Source organism: Barbus barbus (assembly GCF_936440315.1).
Source record: "Barbus barbus genome assembly, chromosome: 47".
Taxonomy (NCBI): Eukaryota; Metazoa; Chordata; class Actinopteri; order Cypriniformes; family Cyprinidae; genus Barbus; species Barbus barbus.
The window spans coordinates 20,656,927-20,665,929 of record NC_136725.1 but is presented as its reverse complement, the minus strand read 5'-3'; positions in this window follow the sequence as shown (position 1 = coordinate 20,665,929).

Here is a 9,003-nt window from a genome sequence, read left to right as displayed (position 1 = left end):
GCATCAGCCTCTTTCAATGAACACACAGTTTGAGTTTCATCAGAATCAGTCCATTCATGCTGAAGTTCAAACCAAGTGGAATCACACCAAAATTTCACAACCCCGGATTTTCTAAAGTTTTAGCTCTTAAAATTTATTTCATGATGTTTTGGTAGAGACGCATGCATTTTGCAAGTGTGATCTTTGATCTAAATGAACAAGCAAACAAAATGGATAAATAAATGTGTAATAAAATAAACAATAAATATAATTTTTAATCCACAAGACAAAGCATACTCTTTTCATTCTAATGTTCATAAGGTACACGAATAGATTACTGAAATATCCCCCTCAATACTTTGGGAGATTATGAAAGCTTATATCATGGGTTGTATTATTTCTTTCCAGGGTGCAAGAAAGAAAAAGGGCTAAATTGGTAGAGTGTCACGGTGCACACAGCAGGAACAAGGAACGCACAGACGAGGACGTAAACTCAAATCATAGTCTTTAATGTAGACATCAGGAGAAGACATGGCAAGGCTTACAGACAGGAAACACCGGGGGTAACGAGTAGACCAGACCAAATCAAACTGAACAGACAGGACTATAAATACACAGGTAAATCATAGACAATTAGACAAACACGGCTGGACAAGAATTAACTAATGATTACATTTAACACGGACAGGAAACAAACCAAATATGGACACAAGAGGCGGGAACACATGACACACACGACAGAGGACTGACATAGAGCTGGAACAGCAAACAAATAGTTTAGATAAAGAAAACGCTGTACATCCATCCATAGAGACTTATAAGAAAATACTTTCTTTAAGATTGAAATATAATCAGGTACTTTCAGATCATATCATCAGAGGATTCCTATACACGCAACAAACATGTTCTGAATTTGGTGACAAACCCCATAAACTACTGGCAAGACAAATTAGGAAAATAGAAAGTGATTGAACCATAAGTAAAGTTAAGTCAGAAAATGGTGACATTTTAACATCACATAATGAAATCAATGAGAGATTCAAACAATTCTACGAAGAATTATACTCTTCTAGGTCCTCAAATGATGATCTAGTTGTCAAAGATTTCTTAGACTGCTGTGACCTTCCCACTTTAGTCCAAAAAGATCGTAATGCCCTCAATGCTGAGCTCACGGATTCAGAAATATTAGATACTATCAAGACAATGAAATGTGGGAAAGCCCCTAGGCCAGACGGCTATTCCAGTGAGTTTTATAAAGAATTTGGCCATCTGCTCTCACCTCATCTATTCAAAATGTACACTCAAGCATATAATGTTGGCAGGTTACCTCCTACTTTAAATGAAGCCATCATAACAGTCTTGCCTAAGAAAGGGAAGGATCCAGTAGAAGTAAGCAGCTATAGGCCAATATCACTTTTGCCATGTGACCAAAAAATCTCTAAGGCTCTATCCATTAGACTTAGTTCTGTAATGGACAAACCTATTCAGACAGGGTTTATTCCTAATAGGCATTCGTCTTCGAATCTCAGACGTCTTTTTAACATAATTTACTCTCAAAACACACACATAGATGATCTGGTCATTGTTTCTCTTGACGTAGAAAAAGCTTTTGACCAATTAGAATGGTCTTATCTTTTCGCAGCTCTAAGAAAATTTGAAATTGGTGAAAATTTTGAGAGGTGGATAAGAATTCTCTATCATAAGCCATGCGCAAGGATTCTTACTAATAGTATTCGTTCTCCTCCTTTCAGTCTATATAGAGGTTCTAGACAGGGCTGCTCACTATCCCCTCCACTCTTCGCCTTGGCCCTTGAGCCCCTTGCACAGTCTATTCGCTCTAACACCAACATACATGGATACAGCACAAATAATACAGTAAGCTAAATATTATATGCTGATGATATCCTGTTATATATCACTAAACCTTTGAATCTTAGAAACGGTCTGTCATTACGGTACATTTTCAGGTTACAGGGTCAACTGGTCTAAGAGTGAATTAATGCCTATAAAGGTCAGAGATATTTCTGTTCTCCAAACCTTCCCATTTAAAATAAAGCAATATAAACTTACATATTTAGGAAGATTTTCAGTCATTATTTAAAGCTAATTTCCCCCCTTTAGTGACTAAACTGCTAAATAATATTGAGTTTTGGCGATCCCTGACCATTTCTTTAATAGGAAGGGTTAATATTATTAAAATGATATTTCTCCCACAAATTCTTTATCCTTTTCGAAACATCCCAATATTCTTTTTTCAAACAACTAGATTCCATTATTATACCATTTTTGTGGGATTACAAAGCCCACAGAATAAGTAAAGCACACCTTTGCAAACCGAAAGCTGTTCCAAATTTTGTCCTTTACTACTATGCTTGTACTCTTCAGAATATCGTAATGTGGCTAGATCATACTATAGCACTCTCAACTTGGATCCAAATGGAAAGAGAGGCATGTAGACCATGCGATATTGGTGCAGTCTTACTATCCCCTATAAAGATAGACAAGTCAGTATATAAACATAACTCTATAATTCAGAGTACAATTCGTATTTGGAAGCAGATCAAATCAAAATTTTCAATAAAGCCATTGTCTTTCCTGTTACCAATCAGCGGGAACCCTTCATTTACCCCTTCTATGCATGCTGCTTTTACAAAATGGAGGGACTTAGGTCTTCAGACTATTGTAAATCTATTCATAAATGGCACTTTTGCTACCTTTAGACAGCTGCAGGATAAATATGGTTTGCATGCAAGTAACTTTTTTAGATATTTGCAGATCAGGGATTACGTAAGAAAGCACATACCCTGTCTTAATGAGGCTACTCCTGCTAGTTTGGATGATCTTTTGGGACTTGGAGGTGGGGTCAGTCATCTGATATCTGTACTGTACAAAGAACTGTTGTCAAAGAATTTACCTTCTACAGAGAGTTTAAAATAGCAGTGGGAGCAAGAATTGGGGAGGAGATATGTTCAGAATTTTGTGCTGACGCACTAGAGAATATTCATACATGCTCTGTCAATTTAAGATTATCCATCGACTCAATTATACTAAAACAAAATTACATAGAATTTTTCCAGATGTCTCCCCATTTTGTGACAAATGTCAGACTGATGTAGCCACTCCCTTGCATAGTTTTGTTCTTTGTTCTAAATTAATCTAATTCTGAAGTATTTAGAACTTAGATATTTTAGACTGTGTGTTAGAGCCTGACCCACTTCTTGGGATATTTGGAATTTCTGATAAAATCATGCCACTTAAAAAATCTCAACAACAATTGCTGTCCTATGGACTTATTGTGGCAAAGAAACTTATCCTAAGGTTTTGGAAAACGACAGAAACCCCATCAGCTAAACTTTGGTTGGAAGAAATGATTAAGGTACTACATCTGGAAAAAATGTGATTTCTGTTGGTAAACAGATTGGATAACTTTGAAAAGATTTGGTCTCCTCTTCTCTTATATCTTGATAATGCAGGCGGAGTAATCATGCGGTGCTGACCGCACCATTAGTGTGGCAGGATTGAAGTCCCTAGGGTGGCGAGGGAGATAAGGGCTTGTTTTGTTTTGTTCCATACGTTTGTTGTGCTTGTATGTTCAGTTTTTTTAATGTGTTATTTAGTTTAGTTTTGCTTTGTTTTTCTTTCTAGTTTTGTTCTATGTATGTAACTGAAACCATGCAACAATAACTACTGGATTGTTTCATTAAATACCTTAATAAAAAGATTTAAATACAAATAATATAATTTGAGGGAACATAGCTGTGTAAAACTGAAACAAAACCATTAAAAAAAAAAAAAAATTGAATAGGTAAAAATCAAATATATAAATACATTTGATGTAGCAAATTGCTGTTTTGCATAATGTTTAAATTAATTTTTTTTTTTTTTTAAATAACCACCTCAGCGAAGAGTGCAAGTTATCCACAAGATGGCACCATAAACTCATCTTACTGCAATACAAGCTTGTTTTAAACTATTGGGCATTTCAGATCATAATATCACAGACACATGATCATGTTTTACTGGTCATGTTATCTATGTTTTTGTAGTAGATTGATGTGAGGCTGTGAAGAAAACCTATAAACATCAGCTCTGACTCAGGACTGATGTGTTTTAATTTCACACAACAGAAAGGAAAAAGTAAAGAATCGACATCCTTCATTTGAAAATATGTGGCATTTCTCATGTGTAAATTACTTTGAATAAAACATCTGCTAAATGGGTGTACAATGTAAATATAATGATTCATCTCATTATAACAAAAAAATCCATGAATATTTCATATGATGAGGGCAGTTTAATGACTGAATATTACTCTAACGAACGGCAAGTAGATATCAGAACATATGTTCCCTATAATATAAACTTGACATATGATTGACATCCTAATGCTGGAGATATTTACATATAAACAACTAGATTTAAATGATCTAAAGTGTGAGGTTTCCCCAGCTTACAAAATATGCCCAAGAATGCTTTGCTAACATTATGCTTCCCGAATGTTCAAAACAATACATTTTTTAAACCCCAAAGTTAAGGGAACATTCCATTTGATCATTTTGCAACATTATGGGAAAGTTACTTTTAAACGTTCTATGAAAACATTCTGAAACTAGTAACTTTTTCTAATATAAAAAAAAAAAGTCATTTTTGTTCAAGTATGAAGAACAGTAATAGTGATGCATGAGTAATAATCTTCAATGATTCGTCACATAATTAAAATGGAGATTGAAGCAGACATGCGTTCTTGTTGTGCTGTAGACAAACTTTTGCTCTGACGGATCATAATAAATTAAAAACTTGTAAGCCTGAGATGTCCTTGTGGATAAGCAGAGGATAAGACTTCTCATCCAAATGGATGTGAGCTAGTTCTACGGTTCTTCAGTGAAGGAAGTCTCCATAAAATCCTCTCACTTGAGACATAATAATCAGGGATTTAGAGGTGAACTTAAGCCAGAGTCAGATTCACTGCATGATGAGTGCAGGATAATGAGTATCGGGCCTTTCAATGGCGCTTGTGAACACACTAGACATTTTTATTCCATCAGCACACATGCATGCTCACATCTCTGCTGTCCACAGGTCAAACTGGATCGGTTAAGACAGACTGACAAATTTCCCGATCCGTGAGCCTTGTATAAACTTTGCATTTTTGTGTATTATCTATTTAGGCTAATTCAATCATGCTTTCAGCTACCAGTAAGAGAGTAGCACTCTAAAATATTGTAATGTATTTATATCCATTTCCCCCAGAATCAGTTTTGCAGCATACCTGAAGCTTTCGTCCCATCATTCTTGCCAACAAGCCAAGAGATGATAGAAAAGTTGTTGGGAAATCTTCTTGGCACATTAAATCTACCAGTTTTTTTATCAGTCTTGTCAGCAGCAGATCTGAAGACCTCTAATTTCATCCGCGATCAGTGAACTGAAAGAAAGCAGGACCTGTTTAGGAAGGATCTGCCAGACCCATAATGAAAGCTCAATGGAAGAACAACATATGGCTTCCAAACTAATGAAAATGCATCTTTTGTGCATGAAATTTAATACAATTATTCTTTCATTAGAAATTATATTTGAGTATGTTCCAAAGAGCATGTACAAAGACCGACATGATTAATGTCACTAATTTACTTTTGACCTTCAAATACTACAATGCACGCTAAAAGTTTGGGGTTGGCAAGAGTTTTTAAAAGTCACTTGCATAATATTCAGAATTAATGTTACTTTCAAATAATTGTTTTCTATTTAAATATATTTGAAAATGTAAGTTATTGCTGTGATGCAAAGCTGAATTTTCAGCATCATTACTCCAGTCTTCAGTGTCACAGGATCCTTCAGAAATCACTCTGATTTGCTGCTCAAGAAACACTCGTTATTATTATCAGTGTTAAATACGGTAGTGATGCTTAATATTTTTGTGGAAACTGTAATTAATTTTTTCAAGATTCTATGATTAATAAATGTTCAAAAGAAATAGAAATATTTTGTGACATTACAAACTGTCACTTTTGATCAATTTAATGAGTCCTTGCTGAATAAAATGATTAATATAATGGTAGTGTATATCGTCTTTATTTTACATCACACCATTTCTTTGCTTCAAACTTGTTCAGATTCTGAATCCCAGGTTTTCAATGTGGTTTCAGACTTTTAAACTGACAATAAATAGAGCAATAATTGCTTTTGTGTGAAATGAAAAGATTTATTAATGAAAATCATACTTTTTACGCCTCCATCAAAAAGTGAGATCTCTCAGTTCGGTTCTTTTTGCTCTTCTTTCTGCATTTCTAGAAATCACGGATTATTGAAATGAATAAGTCAACAAAACCATGACTGACTGAACAACATAATTACCCAAGTCTAATTTACATCTCGTTTACCATCAAAGTTCCTTGCTTCTCCTCCGAGCAAGTGTTGAGAGCTGCTGGTACACTGCACTTATTCAGTAATTAGGAAATTAAATGGCAACTTCATGCTAATTATTATGAATATTACAGAGTTAATGATTTCCTAGCAAATATCTCATTGGCTGCTGTTTAGAAGATGCTATTAAACTACTTTAGCTTTTTAACAGCACACATGGTAACCACTGCTGCTGCTAAGCTGAAGAACACTTGAACAAACCCCAGAGAAGAGCCTGCCACTGATCATTTATTTATTTATTGCGTATGTATGTGAGAAGAATGCCAGTAATTGTATCTGTTTGTTCACTCATTGAAACAGACATGATTGCATGGCTCCATTCTTCAAGAGTTCACTCTTCAAATCCAATTTAATTCATGTGAACCCTGATATGGAGCATATACATCCAATTTCTGAATGAAATTGGAATTGACATTTCATTTCTGAAGATCACGTGTGCATGGCGGCCCTTTTAACGCTCACCTGGTCCTGCTGCGTCGCACGCCACCCTCGCTTGTCATGGGCTCATCAGAGATCATCCTAAAAATGAATGAATAAATAATTTCGCTGAATAAATACAGCAGCTGAGCTCTTGACACTGCCCTTGATGTGATTGAAATTTATGATGTTTGGGTCCTTTCTTTCTCGACCCAAACAAGATTCGGAGGCATGTATATTAGGTATTGTTTTTATGAAACTCACCGACTTTTGTCCACCACTTCCAGGTTTTTTTTCTCCTTTTCTGTCACCCGATGGTTCTTTGCCACCGGTGCCTCGGGCTTGCTTAGATGAGGTTTAAAGATATTTAATCATTTGTAATATTATCAATTTGAGAGCACTGACACCATCAGATAAGAGCAATTTATCAACTGAACTGAATAATGATAACATGGTCTTCTGCTTTATAGCTGAATTGAATTTAGCAACTTCAACTGAATTGAATCAACAATGAACTGTCTCTAGTTAAATATAGTATGGTCTTTTTAGAGTTGCGTTACAGCAGAATTTGAACATCATTGATTCTGTTCTTTCATGTTTAATACTATGAAGCTGCTTTGAAACAATCTTTGTTGTATAAAGCACCGTAAAAATAAAGGTGACTTTACTTGACTTGATGGTTTCCTGCAGGGTATATCTGTAGGCAGAATATAAAGCAGATTTCTATTTTAAAATATGATTAATTGCATTTAATTAAATTTCATGCAACAAGGTTTTACACATGGAACAAGTCCAAAATATAGATTTTTTTGTAGTTATGACTTAATTTCAAGAGACAATTTAATGTATTCTACAGTTTAATGATACAGGACGCTATGGGCTGTATTGATTATCAGTCACTCACGTTGAAAACAATTCCTCAAACATGCATCTCTTTTCTATTCGTTGCATGCCTTCAAGGCAATTCTCCCATGTGAATGAGTTTTCTGCAAAGCAGTGTATCTGAAACGCAATTACCCTTCATGACTCCAGGGTCAAGCAGTTTCCAGGCCAAAATATTTACATATTCACGTAGCTTCAGGTTTTAATTCTAAGCTACAGAATTATCAAAAAACACTGTATATTGCAAGATGAAATTAATCATCAAGTGTCTCCCGTTTGGTGATGAAGATATTAATTTCTCTTCCTCTTCCCTTCATTCTAGTGGATTACATTCTAGCGAGGTGACGTGTGCAATTGAATTTCCATTTCCTTGCTGTCAATTCTGATCAGTCACATTCGGTTGGACACTTGCAGCCACCAGGGAGGGACTGGACAGGTGCACAGAGTGGGACCAAAACAAAACAAAGGATAAAACCTCACTGTTGATCTAATATCATTCACCCAATCAAAACACCATTTCAAAATAACCCTGAACGCTTCTGACAGCACAGCATATGTTCCTGTTTTGATCCGATAACCTAACCGCAGAACATTGTCATAGGTGCCACCAACAACAGTCCCAGTGTAATATAACGATTTGTGTCATAGACAACATTGGTTTTATTTCTACTGTTATATTTTTGGACCACTTTCTTAAAAATAAAACCATTTAGACTCTCAGAAATGGGAATATTATTTTAGTGAAATGCAGTAATAGTAGCAGAATGAAGGAACGTTATGTTTCAGACAAAAAAACGAGTTTGGCAGCAGAACATGGAATTATGTTGAATTGCTTTTATTCTGCTCTCAGTAATATAAAAGCCCAATGTCCCCTCTGCTGTCAAGTTATTCTTAACCTCAGGATAACCCTGCATGCTTGACTGCATATTTTTGCAATGAACTGAAGCCTTCATTTAAGTGATGGAATACAATGAAAAAGTCAAAAGACATACTGTGAGAGAATGCATCACCCTCTTGAAGAATTAAAGGACCTCTAAATTTGCATAGGTCTTATTTATTGGCATGTGCAGAGGTCACTTACTAACAGGCCACTTTACTAAATGAACTTCTGTCTTTGTGTCCATTCATGGTGATGAATTGAAACTATTTCGTTTGGTCTTTTTAGTAAAAACTTTTCATGTTCTTGGCAATAATTGTTTGTCAACATTTTTCTGATGATGATTCGTGACCTTTTCACATGAAACCATTTCAGATGTTGAGATGTTTTCTGGTGAGAAATTGCTTGTCGATAAAAAAAAAAAAAAA